At 35.7% G+C, this 20,490-nt stretch overlaps 1 long non-coding RNA gene across 1 annotated transcript in view; it reads left to right on the top strand.

Moving 5' to 3' along the window:
• The window catches only part of LOC107517427, a 148,898-nt gene extending 147,295 nt beyond the window's left edge, over window positions 1-1,603 (top strand). The window contains exon 4 of the long non-coding RNA XR_004952528.1: window positions 1,523-1,603. This is a non-coding gene — a long non-coding RNA (uncharacterized LOC107517427). The remainder of the gene's footprint in view (window positions 1-1,522) is intronic.
• The last annotated feature ends 18,887 nt before the right edge of the window (window positions 1,604-20,490 follow it).

Genomic DNA, 20,490 nt, shown 5'->3' with positions numbered 1-20,490 from the left:
TCTTGCTGGAGCCTTAGATAGATTCAGGATGGAAGCTGGTCAACAGAAAGACAAAGCCTTGAATTTTCTATTGAGTTTGGATTTTTAGGCCCACTCCTTAACTTACAGAGAAAAAAAAAAAGGAGCTGAAGATTGAGTTAATCACCAATGGCCAATAATTTCATTAATCATGGTTATGTAAGAAAACCTTCTTTAAAAACCCCTAAATAATGAGATTTGTGAGTTTCTGGGTTGGTGAACACATTGATGTTCTAGTGGGTGGCAGCCCTCCCCTCTCCATGCCTTAACCTATTAATCTCCCATTTGGTTGTTCCTGAGTTGTACCCTTTATAATAAAACCAGTGAATTTAAATAAAGTGTATGCTGAGTTCTGTGAGCCATTCCAGCAAGTTATTATAAACTAGGCAGATAAAATTGATGTAAGGCAATAAATAGTCTGAGAAATACCAGTTATTACCATTGGGTCAGAAGTAGGGACATCTGGAACTAGTGACTGGCATCTGAAGTAGGCAGGGGGAAATCTTGTGGGACTGAGCCCTTAGCCTTTGCTAATTGTGGATAATTAATGTTGGATTTAAATTGAATTGTTGGACACTCAGTTGGTGTCTGGGGCATCAGAGAATTGGTTGCTGTGGGTGGGTGGGGGGGAACTCTGTGTCAGAACCATTATGAGTAAAAAGAGATCACTAGTTTTCCAAGGCCTAGGTATATCCCATACATTTAAATAGTTTTGATAGGCTTTCTACTAGTGTCAGAAAAAAGACTTTGAACCACTGGGAACAAGTTAGCAGGGAAAGACATTGTGGTCATTTTGAGTTGAAACTCAAAAGAGTCAGAAATTACGAGTCAAACTATCTTCCCACATGGGATTTTTTCCATATCCTGTGAGTGGACACTATTGTATTTTAAGAATATATAGTTAGCTGTCTCAGCTCCTCAATAAATGGAAGTTGCGGCGCCTCAGATCATAATGTTCTCAGGTTCATTTGGCTTATGCAGTCACCATGAGTGAGATATTTGATCTCCATTTGGGAGTGCAGCACCCTGTGATTATGAAGTACAATTAGTACAAATGAGGAGATAAGAGGTATTCTAATAAAGTATAAGTAATGATCCCAAAATTTTGGGTGAAACACTATCTATTTGGTAAATTACAATGAAACATATTGTTTGAAGGTTATTATTGCCTTATACCAGTTATATTTGCCTAGCTTATGATAAAACTTTTTAATAGCTGTTGAATGATGGTACATTCAGGAAATGTCCCCATCCCAGTGCATTTCAATGAAGACACAATACCCAACAACTGATGTGTGTTTAATGAGCTAGCAGTAAGCTGGATGCCACTTGCAATCTCTTCCTGTGGGAACAACATGCGCCATATATTATTTACATCTGTCATCTACCTAACTTTGCAATTTTTTCCCTTGATTTTCCAAAGTAAAATGTGGAGATAATAGTCCTATCTATTTACTGAGATGTAGGACACTAACTTTTTTTTTCTTTTCCTCCTGCTATCTAGCTAATGTTCCTGTGAGGTATCGCCAGCAAACTCACCAGTAATTTCACATATAGGAGGAAGACAGATAAAGGTAACTGAATTTGGTATAAGTAATTGCATTTCACTTTTTCCTCTGAGTCCCTCGCTATCTGTTGGATCCAAATGGAATATAAACTCTTTGAATTCATTAGAAACTCCACACGGTGGCCATCTGTTGCAGACATAGCTATTGGCTCACTCAACTCCATTTCAACCCCGTTGTAGCAGGCTTTGCATCAGTGGTGCTGTGGTCTCCAGAACAGCAGCTTCAGCATCACCTAAAAATTTGTTAGAAATTGAAATTTTCAGCCCCCACTCCAGACCTACTGAATCAGAAATTCTGGAAGTGGGCCTCAGCAATCTGTATTTTAATAAGCCCCCCCCCCCAGGTGATTCTGATGCACACTAAAGTTTGAGAATCATTGGAGTATGTCTCTGCTGCTCAAAGTGTCATCTGCATCACCATTGGCATCACTAGAGAGCTTGTTGCAAATGTAGGATCTTGGACCCCGAGAAGAACTGAATCGGATTCTGCATTTTTTATAAAATGCCCATTTTATTCATGTTACAATGAAGTTTGAGAAGCTATGCCTTGTGTCACTGGTTTAACACTGGCTGCACATTGGAATCACCTGTGGTGTTATCACGCGCGTGTGTGCGCGCACGCTCTCTCTCTCTCTCTCTCTCTCTCCCTCTCCCTCTCCCTCTCCCTCTCCCTCTCCCTCTCCATCTCCCCCTCTCCCCCTCTCCCCCTCTCCCTCTCTCCCCCTCTCCCCCTCTCCCCCTCTCCCCCTCTCCCCCTCTCCCTCTCTCCCTCTCTCCCTCTCCCCTCTCTCCCCCTCTCCCCCTCTCCCCCTCTCTCCCCCTCTCTCCCCTCTCCCTCCCTCTCCCTCCCTCTCCCTCCCTCCTCTCCCTCCTCTCCCTCCTCTCTCTCCTCTCTCTCCTCTCTCTCTCTCTCTCTCACCAGAGATTTTAAATTGAATTTTTATGAAGTGTACCTTGGAATTTGAATTCTAAAATCTTCTGAGATTATTCCTAATATGCAGCAAAGTTTGAGAACCACTGTCTTATCATGCTAGAGATGGAGAAACAAAATATTTTCCAGCTATCTTATATCTTCAAATGACCTAACAGCATCTAAGTACTGTTGCCCCTTGAACAACGTGGGTTTGAACTACACAGGTTCGCTTATATCCAGAGTTTTTTCAATTGACCAGCGTAGTTCAGACCATGTTGTTCAAGGGCCTCCTGGTGTTTAGGGTTCCGAGTATGCTGAAGACTATGTTTACAGATTTCAACTTCCTGAATAGTTGGCACCCCTACTCCCACCCCCCCGCCACCATGTTGTTCAAGGGTCAACTGTAAATGTATCTGAGGATGATTTGAAAGGCACGCTGCGACAGTCTGACTCTGTGTTGGCAAGCAGTTGTGGGTTTCCTGCAGCAGCAGTTCAGGGGTCCCAATGTTTATCTCTAGCTTCACAGATATCAGGAGGTGGGGCATCCATTTCACTGGGGTTAACCTCAGCAGAAGTGCAGTGGGACTACAGCCTGCAGTTGGCACAGAAGCTCCCCGATTTTCTGGATACCTGAAAATGATGGAGAGCAGTGCCCTTGGTGAGCAGGTTCTGCAGTGTAGTTCTATAGGTCATCTGTGCAAAAGTCAGCCTCAAGTCCTTCTACCCATACTGTAAGCACTTAATACCTTTTAAATAATTTCCACATAAGATAGCTATAGGGGTTTTATTATCTTCTACTGAATTCTGACTGATCCATCTATATCAGATATAAATTCATATCCATGTCAATTATTGATTGTTCATGAAGTGACTAAATTGAAGCAATTGAAATGAATTAATTTGAGCTTTCTATTTTCATTTAAAAATTGGATTTTTGTTATCAGAAACAAAAATTAGTCATGAGAAAACTACTATGCAACCCAAACTTATGATCCTAGTCAAGAACAGCTCTTTTTAAAAAATATTATCCTCACCCTTCCCACCAGTATGCATCCCTTCCAGGCTTGACTGCTCAAATCATAGTTGTAGTAATTATAAAATTTTGTGTGTAGACACTTGCCCCTTCCAATTCTTATAAGTCCTTCCCATTTGGAAAGGCAAGATTGATTCTTCCACTGCCTAAGAAATTCAAAATGATTTTTTTTTCATTATTTCTGGAGTCAAAACCAAGCATGAGTTTTATCCACAAATTCAAATACCTGTTTTATTTCTACTTACCGAAGAAAGAGAATCAAGTTTAATAAGAAATATGATTTTATTTTCAAATGATGTTTGTGATGACTACAGTCTTTTACATTAGACATTTCTGATTTTTCAAAAATATTGTCTGCACATAAAGGGTAATAATGGCTTTTGGTGTCAGAAACTGATGGCCCAGCCAGTGGTAAATAGGAAGATAGAAAGTAGGAAAAAGGGAAGGTGGCGGGGAGACTAAAAAAGGAGTGCCCAGCATGACCAAAGTAGACGTATTCCCTGCACATGTGAGATGGAAGTTGCCTATATGCTTCCACCATGTGTTTTGAATGCAATGTTTAATTTCCCAGGTGTTTCTGGATGTCCCCATTCCATGTTGGTGGTTGGAAGTTATTAAAGCATTCTTCAAAAGATGTTTAGATACAATCTCTGCCATGAAGATGAGTGGCCATTCTATATAGGATTTTCACACAGCGACTGTTATTCTAAAGAAACAGAGTAGTAGAGTCAGTGGGCCATCCTTAATAAGACTGTCCCAAGAGCTTTTTTTTTTTTTTTTTTTTTAAGATTATCTCATTACTTTTCCCAAACTGAGCTTCCGTTTATACAGGAGACAGGGTAGGTGGTTGAAGATGATTTTTCATTTGGGCTCTCTCAAGTAAAGAGGCTCCCTTCCCCATTACCGTTGATCTTTCTTCGAAATCACCTCAGAGAGTAGCACTCCCGTACAACGGCTCCACTCCTAGATGTTGCTGGGGGATAGGTAGTTAGACTTGCACTTATGAGGGAGGGAGAAGGAGAGACATGGCAGCCTACATTGGCCTGAGACAGATGAGATTTTGTGAAGTTACATTGTCCAGATACATAAGCATTTAAGATTGTCTTTATCTACAGTGAATCAGAGGTATATTCCACGTGGAAGTTGACACGTCATACTAGAGACACAAGCTGACTTACACTCTCTAATTGCATGAGTGTTTGTCATATTTCATTTGTTGGTTTTATGCACATTTATTTCACTGGTTGTAGAGGTTTGTGGCTTGCCATTTAGCTTTGGTACAAAGGAAATTTTGGAATGCCAAAACATTTTTCAGATAATTTCAAAATGAACTGAGTCTCCAACAAATTTGATTTGTAGGAAATAAAGAACAAAGACTTGTTAACAGAGGGCTTTAAAATATAATTACTCACACATGCAAACATGTTTAAGTGTGGGATCTCAGTGAAGGCATATCATGCAGTACTTTCATGCTCTCACTATTACCCACTTAAAAAACTCCTATGCCATATGCAGGTGTGATTATACAGTCAACTGCCAATTCTGACTGGCTCAAGGATCCTTTTAAAAATGTCCAGATGGATATGAATGTTGAATTTGGCAGTTCAATTATGGAGCCCAATATATCCGTTTTAAGTATTAAAGCACTGAAGCGGAATATTGATGTTTTCCCCCACTTCTAAATAGATTTCAAAAGAATAGTTTGTTTTTTAAACTGGAAATTAGATTTCCTCATTTTTTTTTCTGAATCTCAGGATAAACTTTATTCTGACTTTTATCACTATTCTTCAGTCCAAATATTTTACGAACATCATCAAAAACTTTTTTTTTGGTGGATAAGCAAAAATAAGTCAGAAATTGGCTTTTGAGGTGACTTGGTATCTTTAAATGAGTGCGTAGTGAGGGGGAAATAAAGCTATGACATCTTAGCTTTCCTGGGTAGCCCCCTAGAGCCTGCCATCTGCCCTCCAGAGACATGGTTTATAGGAGGAGGACATGAAAACAGAACAGAGGGACAGGAAGGTGATCCCTTGATTTTTGATGTTACAATCACGTACATACACATCTGCTGCCCAAAAGAACAAGGCTTGAGGGTGACTTGGCTATCAGCACTGCTGTGGGAAAATGCCATAAATATCGTCATTACTATTTCCCATTTCCCAGATTTCAAGTCCTCAGTCATAGTCAGGAAACTCCAAATGATTTGTTAATTTTTCAAATAACTTATGTGGCTGATACAATGTGGGTTTGCCTCATCTAATGTGTGATGGGGGGCTTCCTTCTGGCAGACAGAAGCATCTGCAACACATCCCTATAATGCTGCACAGGGTGGGCCTGTCAGCAAGATTGCTGAAGTGGGACCCTGTCCCATGATAGACTCAGCATAGCATATGTAAGTGCTTCAGGCACATGGAGGGGGTAGAAGGAAATGGTGTTTTTATATAGTGCCTGGCTCAGTCCAGGTGTAAGGCAACAATGTGATGGTTTTTGTAGTGATGATTTGGGGGTTGGCTGCCAAGTGGTCCAAGATTCCCATTGTCCCCCAGCTAGGTGATAGCCAAACCTCACTCTTGCATCTTTCATATTAGGAAATTAGGTTGGAATGAACATTTTATAGGAAATGTAACAGGCAAGATGGAAAGAAAATCTTGGAGTCATGTGACTTAATATAAATTTTTAAATACTTCAAGTGTAAACAGTGACAGTAGAGAGAGAAGTACTAGGTAATTAGATTAAAGCCGTGACTTCATATCTTTATGTAGATAGAGTTTAAGGACTCATCCAGATTACATATTTTATTTGAGCATCACAAAAATGAATACACACAACTAAAAGATATCTTGAGCGTAACATGCCTTAAATTGAACTCTTAATCTTAATGCCTTTGTCCTGTCTCATTGATAGCAAGTCCAGCCTTCTTGTTACTCAGACCGAAAACCTCAATGTCATCCTGGTTCCTTACTTTCTCTTATACCCGACTTCTAACTTTTCTGAAAATCCTTGTGTTTCTACCTTCAGAATGCTTTTCATCTCTTCCACTGTAACCACCCTGGATCTAAGCTAATATCTCCCCGGTGTTGCTATAGTAGCCTCCCTAGAGACAACCTTGTGACTCTGGAGATTGTTCTCAGCCACAAGAGCCTTTCAAACATAAATTGGATCAAGTTACTCCTTTATGCCAAACTTTCCAGTGGCTTAGCACTCAGAATAGAAGCCGAGTCCTTGTCAGCACCCATGGAGCTCTAATAAACTAGCTTATAACCTCACCCCTCACAAGTCTTCTCCTTCCACTAAACTCCTTGTTGATTAAACACTCTGAATATGCTGCTGCCTTGGTGCCTCGCACTGCTGTTTCTTCTGCCTAGCATCCTCTTTCCACATACCTGACTGCTTTGCTCTCCCACTTTGTCTTTTCTTAAATATTATCTTCTTGATGAGGACTTCCCTGATCACCTCATTCATTATGATAACAGCCTCTTCCGCACGCCTAATCCCCTTGACATCTTACTTGCTTTATGTCTTTCCTCCTGAATACTTATCACTTTAAATCATACTGTACCATTTGTTTACTACTTGTATCCACTGTCCATTACCTCCAATGAACTATAGACACCAGGAAGGCAGGGATTTTTCCATTTTGTTCACTGACGTACCTAAAGTGCCTAGAACAGTGCTGGCACATAAAAGATGCTAAATAAATGTTTGTTAAATAAATGAAATTACCTCATCTATAATGTTACCGGATTACATTTTTATATTTTAGGCATATTTATGGGGGGTGTGCATATTGTGTAGCATCACTTAAGCCATACAAAATACCACGTGACTGTCATTGTTATCATTCCAATGTAAAGAATGGGAAAGGAAGGCAAGAAAAATAAAGAACCTAATTTAACACAACCAGAAAATTGTAGAGGCAGATTTGAAACCCATGTTTCTCCTGCTGCAGACCTCAGAACTTTCACCCTTGCTCTGCCTCTCAGATCTCACTTGTATGATCCTTTCGAAGAACTGTGACCCCTTCTAACTGTCATTCTCTTTCTCTTTTCCTTCCCCGCTTATTCCAGAGGCTCCACTGTCCTTTCCCGTGGCTCCAGTCTGCCTCTCTGTATTTGTTTTATTGTTTTTAAGAAGTCTTGTTAACCTAGAATCCAAATCTTCTGACTCCTGATCGAGTGCTCTTTTTGTGGCATTAGGCTTACTTGCTGACATAAAAATAAACTTGTGATGTTTGAGTTTACATATCATAATACAAAGAGATACATAGAGCAAAATTCCTGTAAAGAGCATGAGATTTTGCTTATATTTTGAGAACAGATGATTCAATTCCAAGCAGAATTATTTTAACTTAAATACAACTTGTTTTTCATGGGATATAATCATATAAAGCACTGGAAGGAAAAAAAACACATTAATCAAGCTGTGTTAGATAAGAAATAAGTTCATGCTGGTTCTGGGGCTATGTTTGCTTTCTTTTGGGTCACTTTATCCAGGTGTGCTTTTGCTTCTTACTAATATCTAAGGATTGAGTCAAATCCCAGCAACCTAAAGACTGCAACTTAGAATTTGAGAATTTTCAATCTCACTGGTTGATAAATTATTATCGTGAGTTTGAAAATGTAATTTCACTATTATAATGCAAGAGCACATTGAGGAACAAATCCATGATTACTAGAGAAGTTGCATTGTGGTCAACTTTCTTCCAGCTTGTCTGTACTGGTGCCTATATATGGAGCTTACAAATACTGTTTATATCAAATTCTTCCAAAGACTAGAACAATGCTTAACCTCTCCACAGAATTTACTTAAACTCTACCTTTACCTACTGGTTCCTAAACTTGGTCTAGTCTCTTTTCCCTTCTTATTCCTTTACTTGAATGATATTGACCTACTTCTTGTGTTTGTCTTCTTTCTTCTTTAAAAACTGCTTTTAAAATCATATATAGGTATAAGATTAGGAAGACATTAAGGATGTCTCTTCCAACTATGCTATTCAGCATTGTACTAGAGGTTCTAGAGTGCAAACAACAACAACAACAACAACAACAACAAACAAAACAAAACCAAAATAGATGGATGGATGGATGAATAGATGAAAAGACATCAAAATTCTAAAGGAGGAAGTAAAATGGCCATTTTTCACAGACAACATAATCAACTAGGTAGAATATCTGCTATAACCCACAAAACAACTACTAGAACTAACAAGTAAATTTAGAAAGGTTACAGGAAACAAAATCAGTATAAAATATTTTATTATATTTCTATATACTAGCAAGGAATAATCAGAAATTGAAATTAAAAATTTCAATAGCTATCATTGAAAAAATGAAATACATAGGAATAAATCTGACAAAGATGAGAAAGATCTGTACTGTGATGAGATTAAATAATACCTAAGTAAATAGAAAGATAAACCATATTCATAAATTACTCAGTATTGTTATCAGTTCTTTCCAAATTGATCTATAGATCTGATGTAATAACCATGAAACTCTCAGCAATTAGCAAGCTAATTCTAAAATTCATACATAAATGCATAGGACATAATATAGCAAAATAACTGACAAAAAGTACCAAGTTAGAGGATTAACACAATCAATTTCAAGATTTATTAAAAGCTACAGTAATCAAAGCACTATGGAATTGGTATAAAGACTGACAGGTCAATGGAACAGAAGAGAGAGCATGAAAACACACACACACACACACACACACACAACTGATTTTTGACAAAGTGTAATGATAATTTAGTGTAAAAAGAATAACTTTTTTAACAATTGAATATACACATGCAAAAATAATAAATTCAATCCACAGCTCATATCATATACAAACATAAACTCAAAATGGATCATAGACTTAACTATAAAACCTAAAATTACAAAACTTCTAAAAGAAAACATATGTGAAAACGTTTGTGACTTTGTGTTAGTCAAGGATATTTTTAGTTGTGACACCAAAACACTTTCCATAAAAGAATAAATTGCTAAGTTGGATTTCATTAAAATGACAAAGTTGCTTCCTTGGAAGACACTATTAAAAAAATGAAAAACAAGCCACAGACTTGTGCAGATCTATATCTGATAAAGGATTTATATGCAGAATATTTTTTTAAAACTCACAAAACTCAATAAGAAAACAACCCAGCTAAATGATGGACAAAGATATAAATAACACTTGATCAAAAAAGATATATACAAAGGGCAAATAAGCACATGAAAAGATATTCAGCATTATTTTTTATTAGGGAAATATAAATTAAAAACATAAGGTGCTAATACTATACAATAATTAGAATGACTAAAATTAATGGACTAACCATACTAAGTGTTGACAAGGATGTGGAGCCACTGGAATCCTCATATACTGCTGGTGGGAATATAAAATGGTACAACTACTTTGGAGATGCTTAATAGTTTCTTTAAATTTTCAACAAACAGGTACCATATGATACAGCTACTAAACTCATAAGTGTTTACCTAAGAGAAATAAAAGCTTATGTTCTATGAAGTTTGAGCATGAATGGTCATAGCCAAAAACTGGATATGACCCAAATGTCTATTAATAGGTAAATGAATAAACAAACTGTGGTATATTTGTAGTATATTTATACAATAGAATGTTTTTTCACTGAGCAATAAAAAGGCATGATGCTGTAGTATGATCTATAAAGTAGATGAATCTCAAAATAATTATGCTAAGTGAAAGAAGCCAGACAAAAACTCTATGTTCCATTTCTAGGAAATTCTATAAAATGCAGACTAATCCATTTGACAGTTCACTGGTTGCCTGGAGTGGGAGTGGAGAGTATTGGGAGGGAGGAATTACAGAGAAGCATGAATAATCTTTTGGTGATGATGGATATATTCATTATCTTGATTGCATTAATAGTTTCATGGATGTATTATACATCTGTCAAAATTTATCAAATTGTATACTTTAAATATGTAAATTGTATGGTATGTTGACTATGTTTCCATAAAATTGTTTAAAAGAAAAAGACATTGAGAGGAAACGTCTTTCTACTTTCAGTCTCTTGCTAGCTCTTCATAATGTATCTTCAGAGTGGCAACTGAGGTTCTTACTTTCCTTGAATGATAGTAACTTACTCTGTGAACTCTCATTTAAGGTTTTACAGGCTTCAAACTATTTCACCATTCTCCCACCACATTGTTTTAATCTCCCTTCTTTCTGTTTCTGTGGTAAGGATGTCACTTTATGCTCTTTATACTCATTTAGCCCCTGTTGGTTCCTTCCAGAAGATGGTTGAATCTCTATGTCTTTTTGTAAACATTAGAGGAATTGCCTTTTCCCAGAGTTGTGACATTTTCCTTGGGGATTCACTGGAAGAAACAAAATGAACCAGATCCTCCTTGTCACCAAGCATGCCAAGGACAAATCCTCTAGGTTTTCCCTTGCTTTTCCACCACAAAACTACTGGATCCCAAGGCACGCAGCTGCTTGTCTCTTGTGAGTTACATTGTCACTCTCACAAAGGTGCTGGTTTGTCTGAGAACCCTCAGTCCGAGTGAGAACTTTTCCTCTTATGACACATCTATTCTCATTCTGGCTGAAGAGAAATTTCTCTTATATTTCTCAGTAGCAACATATCTTTGTTTACCTCTGTGTTACAGTATGATTAAACCAGGTTCGCAGTTTAGCAAAATTACTTCAAAGAGAATTTCAATTTACTGGATCTTTTTATGTATTAAAATATAAAGCATGTTGGAGCTTCAAGCTTTTTCTTTGACATTTTTATCCTTAAAGTTTTCATCAGTATTAGTTTATTGGAGCCTTTTTTGTATTTCATATGGAAAGAATAAAGGAGATTTTGGTAGAAACCTGTTTCTAAATATTTTTAGAATGTAGGAGGCCATAGTCTTTTGTTCTAGTCAGTTCCTTATGGAAATGACCAGAGAGAGTCTCAAGGGAAAAAAAAAATCACTTACTACAAAAATATAAATTTGGGTCCTTTTAAAATATTTCTGCTTGCTGAAAAGTTTACCCTGGTTTTTCCTCCTCCTCAACCCCAAGTTTAAACAGCTTTAATATTACTATTGACTAGACAAATAAGAAATAAAAAGTTACATTTGCCTATTGGTTAATTTTGACAAATTTATTGGTCCTTCTGTGCCTTAGTTTCCTCATCTTTAAATTAAGGATGAATGGTTTTTTTGAAAAATTGTTCCACATTGAAGAAGTTTATACTCCATATCTGGGTTTTCATTTCTCCTTCATTTTTCTGTAGTGGAACAATGGATAGCAAAGCTTCTTGATATAAAACTTACTCAAAACAAAATGACTTTTAGTAATAAAAAGTTGATTTAATGGTATCTAATATTTGATTTATACAGAAGAATGTCTATAACCTATGTGTATGTCAGAAGCATAACAAAAAATGAGCATCTATGAACCCACCCCTATCTGTCAAAGTTACATATGTGTGCCCCAGTCCCACCCTCCTGCAGATCCCGGTGCCAAGAGGTAACCACTCTCCTGAATTGTAGGTTTTTATTCTCTTTTTTTCCCCTAATAATATTACATATCTATGGTGAATAACATCTCATTTAGCTTTCCTAATTTATGGGCTTAAGAAAAATTTAGTCATTCTATACATATTCTTCTGCAAATTATTTCATTTATTATATTGTTAAAGTTCCTCCATAATGTTGCTGTAATTAACTCATTTTTCAGTGCTATATAATTTATCACATAAGTAGTCTGTAGTTTGGCTATCCATTCTCCAGTTGATAGAAATCCATTTGTTTTTTCTATTACAACTTGGTTATTTACCCCATTAGTGACAGCACCCTATTTATAGTTTCCCTAAAAGCTGAGGGCAATGAGGATCATGTGTCCACTTACATGGCTTTTTCAAGAATGAGATGCTACCTGTACACATTCCTTAGCAAAACCTAATTACTCCTGCTCTTCCTTTGTCCTTTCCTTCTTTGCTTAAACTTTTCTTCTAATAAATATGGGTACAAATTATATTTTGTGATTCTATGAACCATATTTTAATTAATATTGAGTTTTAATTCACTTGATTCAATTTAAGTTTAATAATTGTAATTAATATTTAATATTTATTTTTATAAAACAACTCAAATACGTGTTCTGATTAGTCATAAACAAAAATCTTCTAAATGTTTACACTGTGCTGGGTACTGAACTGGGTGCCATGGCTACAAAGATAAACACAGTGATGATTGGACAGATAATAACCAGATGCCTCCATTATGAAGTGATGAGTTTTATGAGGAGATGTGAGGAAACATGGGCAAGAAAGGAATGCTTTCTGGTTGGGAGAGTCAGAAAAGGGGCACAGAGGTGTTAATAGTTCTACTGCCCTTCAACATCTGGAGAAATGGATGACAGGCAGATAGGGAGAGCCAACTAATAGTCCCAGCAGTGCCTCGGTATGAATACCAGGCTTCTAGAACATTCCCCTCTGAAGTTACAAGTTGCAAGCAGGTTGCATAAAGGTAAAATGGGATTGAGAAAAATGAATTAACAGCCTCACACTCTTCCACTGGCCTTCATAAAAAGAGGAATATTTCACCCAGGAGGAGCAAAAGCTGACTTGGCAGAAGTTGTCTTGTGTTTGTGTGCCATCCTGACCCTGCGATTATACAGTGTGACCCAACTGACTCAGAGTGCATCCTGCTAGATAGAATCCATGCACTTGGCTTTCACATCACCAGTGAAGAATGAGCTGAGGTCAAAGGCTGTTCTCTTAGGGGCCTTCCAAGAATATAATTGCCAACCCAATTCTTCGTGCTAACAGACAATTGGAATAGGAAATGGAAATCCCCAAGCTACACTCACTCTACATTCACTGCCATCTCCACTAAACAATTAATGAACACTTTCACCAAGTTGAGCTGATTGGTTGGAATTGTATCCCCTTCCCTCTCCTGGAGGGAAAAAGTTGGGCGAAATTAGCAAGTGAAGTCGAAAGTTCATTGCCTGACTGCCAGAGTTGTGTATGCTCCCAAATTAGACTTATGGAATGAAGGCTTTTATCTCTGCTTCCTATATTTGCCTGGGATGATTACTACTGTATTACTGATTTAATTTCTTCCCTTTTGGGTCCTGAATCAAAGGTAAGGGAACTGAATGCATGGAAGTTCTTATTTTCAAAAACCTGAATTCTAACTTATCTAAAAGGCAAAAGTCAGTTTGTGATCTTCCATCTTATTCTCCCCTCACCTAGTCTTGTTCAGATTGCCAAAACAGCTGGAATTGTCTAGGAGAGACTAGGGTATTAGGAGGATGCTGCCTTTCCTGCATTTGCTCCCCCTGGTTTGAATTGAGCCAGCATATCTTTCTTCTCTAGTCTCCATTTGTAATGCCTTGCACTCTTATGTCAGTAGTGTGAGCCAGGTGAGAGTTAGCAATTCCGACCACAGCAATTTTTTCCATCAGGTACCTGTAAAAAGTCTCTGCAAAGTCCTCTGCCTCGGCTAATTGAGTAGTTAAGGAGTCAAGCAAAAGAGATTTTGAAAGAGAAATTGACATTTAAAACAGTCATGCTAAAAATGAAGAATAGGTTAGACTATTATTTAAAGCACACTTTTCCCTACCCCTCTCTAACTAGACTGGAAAGAAGCTAGCAAGTTTATACAGGCAGTACCATATCACACTAAGGAAACACATAAAATAGTTTAGGATCTCTTTTAATGTGAAAGCTTTACAATGAAATCTTATGTCAATTTTGCATGTGAAATTTCACTTTTTTTTCCAAATGATTTGTCATAACTTTTGCTATAGAGTTAAATTAGAAAGTGGAAGGAAAAATTAACTGTTTACATAGCTTAAGGAATCTAACAGTAATTATGTCTCATACGAATCTTAAAAATAATAGCATGGTTTTTCATGTCTCATCTTTCTCAATTTGTAATTTGCTATGCCACATGTACAAAATACTTTGGAGGATGTTAGGGTCTTATTCTTTAAGTTCTGATTTAGAGAAATATAAAGAACATGGGCTATAAAGTAAGATAGACACATGTTTATATCTTGGCCCTGCCAAAAAGTAGCCGAGTGACACTGGGATACTATTGAAGTCCTTGATCCTTATTTTCCTCGTAGGTACCATGTAGACCAGGAGTTAGCAAATGTTTTCTGTACAGGTCCCAATATTAAAAATTTTAAGCTTTGCAGCAGAAAAGGTCTCTGTTGCAACTACTCATTTCTGCAACTGTAGCAGGGAAGCAGCCATAGACAAGAAACAAATGGGCGTGGCTGTGTTCCAATACACCTTTATTTACAAAAACAAGTTATAGGCTGGTTTTGGTCCATAGGTTGTATTTTGCTGACCCTGATATAGATAATGCTTTCCTCTTAGTTTGATCATAAGGAGTACATGTTGTCTGTCCAGCGATTAGAATAGTGCTTGGCATAACATCAATTCCCTTATCTTGTGCCTCTGTGATTCCCTTTGCTGCCACTTATGACCCAACTTAGAACATGCTTGGGTAAGGGGATTTGTTTATCAGCATGGCATCAGACTATTCTGAAGACAGTTTTTCTTTGTATCCTTCTTATTATATGTGATGCTATTTTTAAAGCTCTGAATCACAGTATGAATGCCAATTGTTATTTTTTTTCCTTCCTGGTATCAGGGCAAAGAGAGGGAAAAGCATTCCCAAAGGAAGTGACCCCTTGGCGCAAGGCAGTCTTTTTACTAAATCTTGCTGTAGAGAAAAAGCAGAGCTGATTGGACAGTGTCTTTTTCCGCTTTGGGATAAGTTTTCTGATTTTGTGATAAAAAAGGTCAAAGTGCATATAATATTTTAGTTTGAGAAAAATATGGCTTGGTTGAAAAATTTCTGTTTAAGCCTAATCCCAACATGACAAGGTGGAGATTTACAGGAAAATATCTATTGCTGTTGAATTCATATCAAGAAATAGAAGCTACTCTATAGTTGATTTTAGGGAATAACTTTATAAATAACATTTACTAGGAGTCTTAATTTCTAGAAAGTAGTACATTTCTACTCTAGAATGTTTGGAAAATGTAGAAAAGTATATAACCAAACCAAACAAAACCCTGTTTAATATTTACATTCTGTATTGTTTTTTGTTTTGTATCAAGCTGAAAGAACAAACAAAAACAAAAACAAAAACAAACAAACAAACATGCTGTGACGTGACCAAATAATGAATGAACTTTCTGCGTAAGTAGAAAGTTCTTTTAGTAAGTTCTTTTTAGTAAATTAAGAATAGGAGGGAGAAAGAATAAAGATGGAAGAGGGAGATCAAGGCCTAGTTCTAGCTATCAGTACAGTGTATATTCTTTTATATATTCTATGAGGCTGAAGTTGTTGCTTGTGCAATGTCCTCACATAATCTGTCAGTGTCAGGACAGATAATGACACTTGTGTCAAACAAACAAAAAAAAAAAACAATCTTTACTTTCTCTAAGATAGACATTAGATCTTTTATACCTCTTGTCTATTTATTTTTACAATTACAGTTAACATTCAATATTATTTTAGTTTCATGTGTACAACATAGTGGTTATATATTTACATAGATCATGAAGTGATCCCTCCAATAAGTCTAGTACCCTCCTGGCACTATAAATAGTTAACTATAATATTATTGATTATATTCTCTACATTTTACATCTCTGTGACTATTTTGTTATTGCCAATTTGTACTTCTTAATCCCTTTACCTTTTCACCCAGCTCCCCAATACCCCTTCCATCTGGCAATCACCAGTTTCTTCTCTGTATTTATGAGTCTTTCTTTGTTTTGTTCATTTATATTGTTCTTTAGGTTCCACATGTAAGTAAAATTATACAGTGCTTGTCTTTCTCTGTCTGACTTATTTCACTTAGCTAAAACCCTTTAGATCCATCCATGTTATCACAAATAGTAACATTTCATTCTTTTTATGGCCAAGTAGTATTTCATTATACATATGTACCACATTTTCTTTATCTGATCATCTATTGATGGGCACTTAGCTTGCCTCCCTATCTTGGCTATTATAAATAATGCTACAATGAACATAGAGATGCATCTGTTGCTTTTTGAATTCATATTTTGGATTTATTCAGAATTGCTGGGTCATATGGCAGTTTTATTTTTAATTTTTTGAGGAATCTCCAAATTGTTTTCCATAGTGGCAGCACCAATTTGTAATACCACCAGCAATGCATGAGGGTTCCCATTTTTCCACATTCTCAACAACACTTGTATGTTGATTTATTAATGACAGCCATTCTGGATATGTGTGAGATGATACCTCATTGTGGTTTTAATTGCATTTCTCCGAAGATTAGTGACTTTGAGCATCTTTTAATATGTCTATTTATTGGCCATCTATATATCCTTTTTAGAGAAATGTCTATTCAGGTCCTCTGCCAATTTTTTATTGGATTGTTCGTTGTTTTCCTGTGTTAAGTTGTATGAGTTCTTTATATGTTGTGGATATTAACCCCTTATCAGATCTATTATTGGCAAATATCTTCTCCCAGTTAGTAGGTTGGTTTTTTGTTTGGTTGACGGTTTCCTTTGCTGTGCAAAAACTTTTTAGTTTGATATAGCCCCATTTGTTTATTTTTCTTTTGTTTCCTTTTTCCAAGGAGATATATATAAAAAACAACTAAGAATAATGTTAAAGAGTTTGCAGTCTATGTTTTCCTCTATACCATTTGTGATTTATGATTTAGGGTCTTATATTTAAATCTTTGATCCTTTTTTTATTTTATTCTTGTATATGGTATAAGAAAGTGGTCTAGTTTCATTTTTTTTTTGCATGTATCTTTTCAGTTTTCCCAGCACTATTTATTGAAGAGACTGTCTTTGCCCATTATATACTCTTGCCTTTTTTTAAAATCATAGATTAATTGACCATATAGGTTTATTTATTGGTTCTCCATTTTGTTCCATTGATCTATGTATCTGTTTTATGCCAGTACCATACTGTTTTGATAATGATAGCCTTATAGTATAGTTTGATGTCAAATAACGTGATACCTCCACTTTTGTTTTTCTCTCTCAAGATTCTTGTGGCTATTTGGGGTCTTTTGTGGTTCCATGTTAATATTAGGATTATTTGTTGTAGTTTGGTAAAAAATGCCATTGGTATTTCAATAAAGATTGCATTGAATCTATAGATTGCTTTGGGTAGTATGAACATTTTAATGATGTTAATTCTTCCTATCCATGAGCACAGTATATGCTTCCATTTATTTGCATCTTCCATTTATTTGCATTCTTTCTTCAATGACTTATAATTTTCTGAGTGCAGGTCTTTTATCTCTTTAGTTAAATTTATTCCTAGGTATTTTTAAATGCAGTTGTAAATAGGATTGTTTTAATTTCTCTTTCTGATAGTTCATTATCAGTGTATAAAAATGCAACTGAACTCTGAATATTAGTTTTATATCCTACTTTGCTGAATTTATTCATCAGTTCTAACAGTTAATTTCATGAAATATTTAGAGTTCTCTAGATATATTATCATGTCATCTTCAAATAATGAGTTTCACTTCTTCCTTTATAATTTGAATTCCTTTTATTTCTTCTCTGATTGCTGTGGTTAAGAATTCTACTTCTATGTTAAAAGAGACTGGAAAAAGTGGATGTCTTTTTCTTGTTCCTGATCTTAAGCTTTTCCCCATTGAATATTATGTTAGCTGTTGGTTTGCCAGGTATGGCCCTTATTATGTTGGGGTAAGTTCTCTCTATTCCCACTTTGCTGAGAGTTTTTATCATAAATGGATGCTGAATTTTGTGAAATGCTTTTTCAACATCTATTGACATGATCACATGATTTTTATCCTTTCTTTTGTTTATGTAGTGTATTATGTTAATTGATTCACAGATATTGAACCAACTTGCATCCTAGGAATAAATCCCACTTGATCAAGGTATATGATCAAGATATAGCCATTGATCTTTTTAATGTGTTGCTGAATTTGATTTGTTAATATTTTGTTGATGATTGTTGAATTTATGTTAATAAAGGATATTGGTTTATTATTTTTTTTTTTTGTAACATCCTTTTTGGTGGGAGGGTTGGAATCAAGGTAATGGTGGCCTCATAAAATGAGCTTGGGAGCCTAACCTCCTCTTGAATTTTTTGAAATAGTTTGAGAAGGATAGGTACAAATTCTTCTTTGAGCGGTAGGGAAAATTCACCTGTGAAGCCATTCAGTTCAGGACTTTTTCTTGTTGGGAGTTTTTGGATTGTTGAATCAGTTTTGTTAGTAGTAATCAGTTTAGATTTTCTGTTTCTTCTTGAATCAGTGTTGGAAGGGTGTATGTTTCTAGGAATTTATCAATTTTTTTTTCAGATGGTTAGTTTCTAATTTTATTTATTTGAATCTTCTCATTTTCTTAATGAGTCTGATTGAAGTTTTATTTTATTTATATTTTCAAAGAATTAACTCTTGGTTCCTTTAACCCTTGTATAGTTTTTTTTTTTTTTTTTTTACTCGATTTTGTTTATTTCTGCTCTGATCTTTATTTTTTTTCACTTCTACTCTCTTTCGACTTTGCTGTTCATTTTCTAGTTCCTTTAGGAGTAGATTATTTTAAATTTTTCTTGTTTCTTGAGGTAGTCCTGCATTGCTATGAATTTTCCTCTTACAACTGAGTTATCTGTGTCCCATAGATATTGATTCATTGTGTATTCATTTTAATTTTTCTCAAGATATCTCTTGATTTTTTCCTTGATCTCATTGTTAACCCATTCATTGTTTAGTAGCATGTTATTTAGCCTTCAGGTATTTGTGTGTTTTTCAGTTTCTTCTTGTAGTTGATTTCTAGTTTCATACCATTGTGATCAGAGAAAATGCTTGTATAATATCAATCTTTTTAAATTTATTGGTCTGGTGTGGAAAATGTTTACGTGCACTTGAAGAGAATGTGTATTGCTGTTTGGAGTGAAATACTCTAAAAATATCAGTTAACTATATCTGGTCCTATGTGCCATTTAAAGCTTTTATTTCCTTGTTGATTTTTTTTTATCCGAAAGATCTATCCATTGATAACAATGAAGTTTTAAATTTCCCTGCTATGATTCTATTATTGTCCATTTCTCCTTTTAGAGCTATTAATATTTGTTTTATATATTTAGGTTCTCCTCTCTTGAATGCCTAAATGTTAACAGTGGTGCTATCCCCTTGTCCATTATCACTATGAAATATCTTTCTTTGTCTTCTATTATAGCCTTTGTTTTAAAGTCTATTTTGTCTAATTATTGCTACGCCAGCTTTTTTTTTTCATTTCTATTTCCACAAAATATTTTTTCCCATTCCTTTACTTTCCGTCTGTATGTGTCTTTTGACCTGAGATAGGTCTCTTGTAGACAGCATATGTATGGGTTTTGTTTTCCTACCCATTAAGCCTATCTATGCCTTTTGATTAGAACGTTTAATCCATTTACATTGAAAATGATTATTGATAGGTACACAATCTTTCTATTGTCTTATTCCTATTTACATATTTTTCCCTTTTTGTTCTTCTTAAAGAAATTTCTTCAACATTTCTTGTAATAATGTTTAATGAACCCCTTTAACTTTTTCTTGTATGGAAACTGTTTCTCTCTCCTTCAATTTTGAATGATAGCCTTGCTGGGTATAGTAGTCTTGGTTATAGGTCCTTCCTTTTCATCACTTTGAATATTTTATGCCAATTCCTTCTGGTCTGCAAAGTTTCTGTTGCAAAAGCAACTGGCAGTCTTATGGAAGCTTTCTTATAGGAAACTAACTGCCTTTCTCTTGCCACTTTTGAGATTCTCTCTTTGTCTTTAACCTTTGGCATTTTAATTATATGTATCTTGGTGTGAACCTCTTTGGGTTCATCTTGTTGGAACTCTCTGCGCTTCCTTGACTTGTATGTCTATTTTCTTTGACAGGTTAGGAAAGTTTTTGTCATTATTTCTTCAAACGAGTTTTCAGTTCTTTTATCTCTCATCCTTCTGGTATTCCTAT

Source organism: Rousettus aegyptiacus, unplaced genomic scaffold (genome assembly GCF_014176215.1).
Source record: "Rousettus aegyptiacus isolate mRouAeg1 unplaced genomic scaffold, mRouAeg1.p scaffold_m13_p_8, whole genome shotgun sequence".
Lineage (NCBI taxonomy): Eukaryota > Metazoa > Chordata > Mammalia > Chiroptera > Pteropodidae > Rousettus > Rousettus aegyptiacus.
This window is presented reverse-complemented; position numbering and strand designations above follow the sequence as displayed.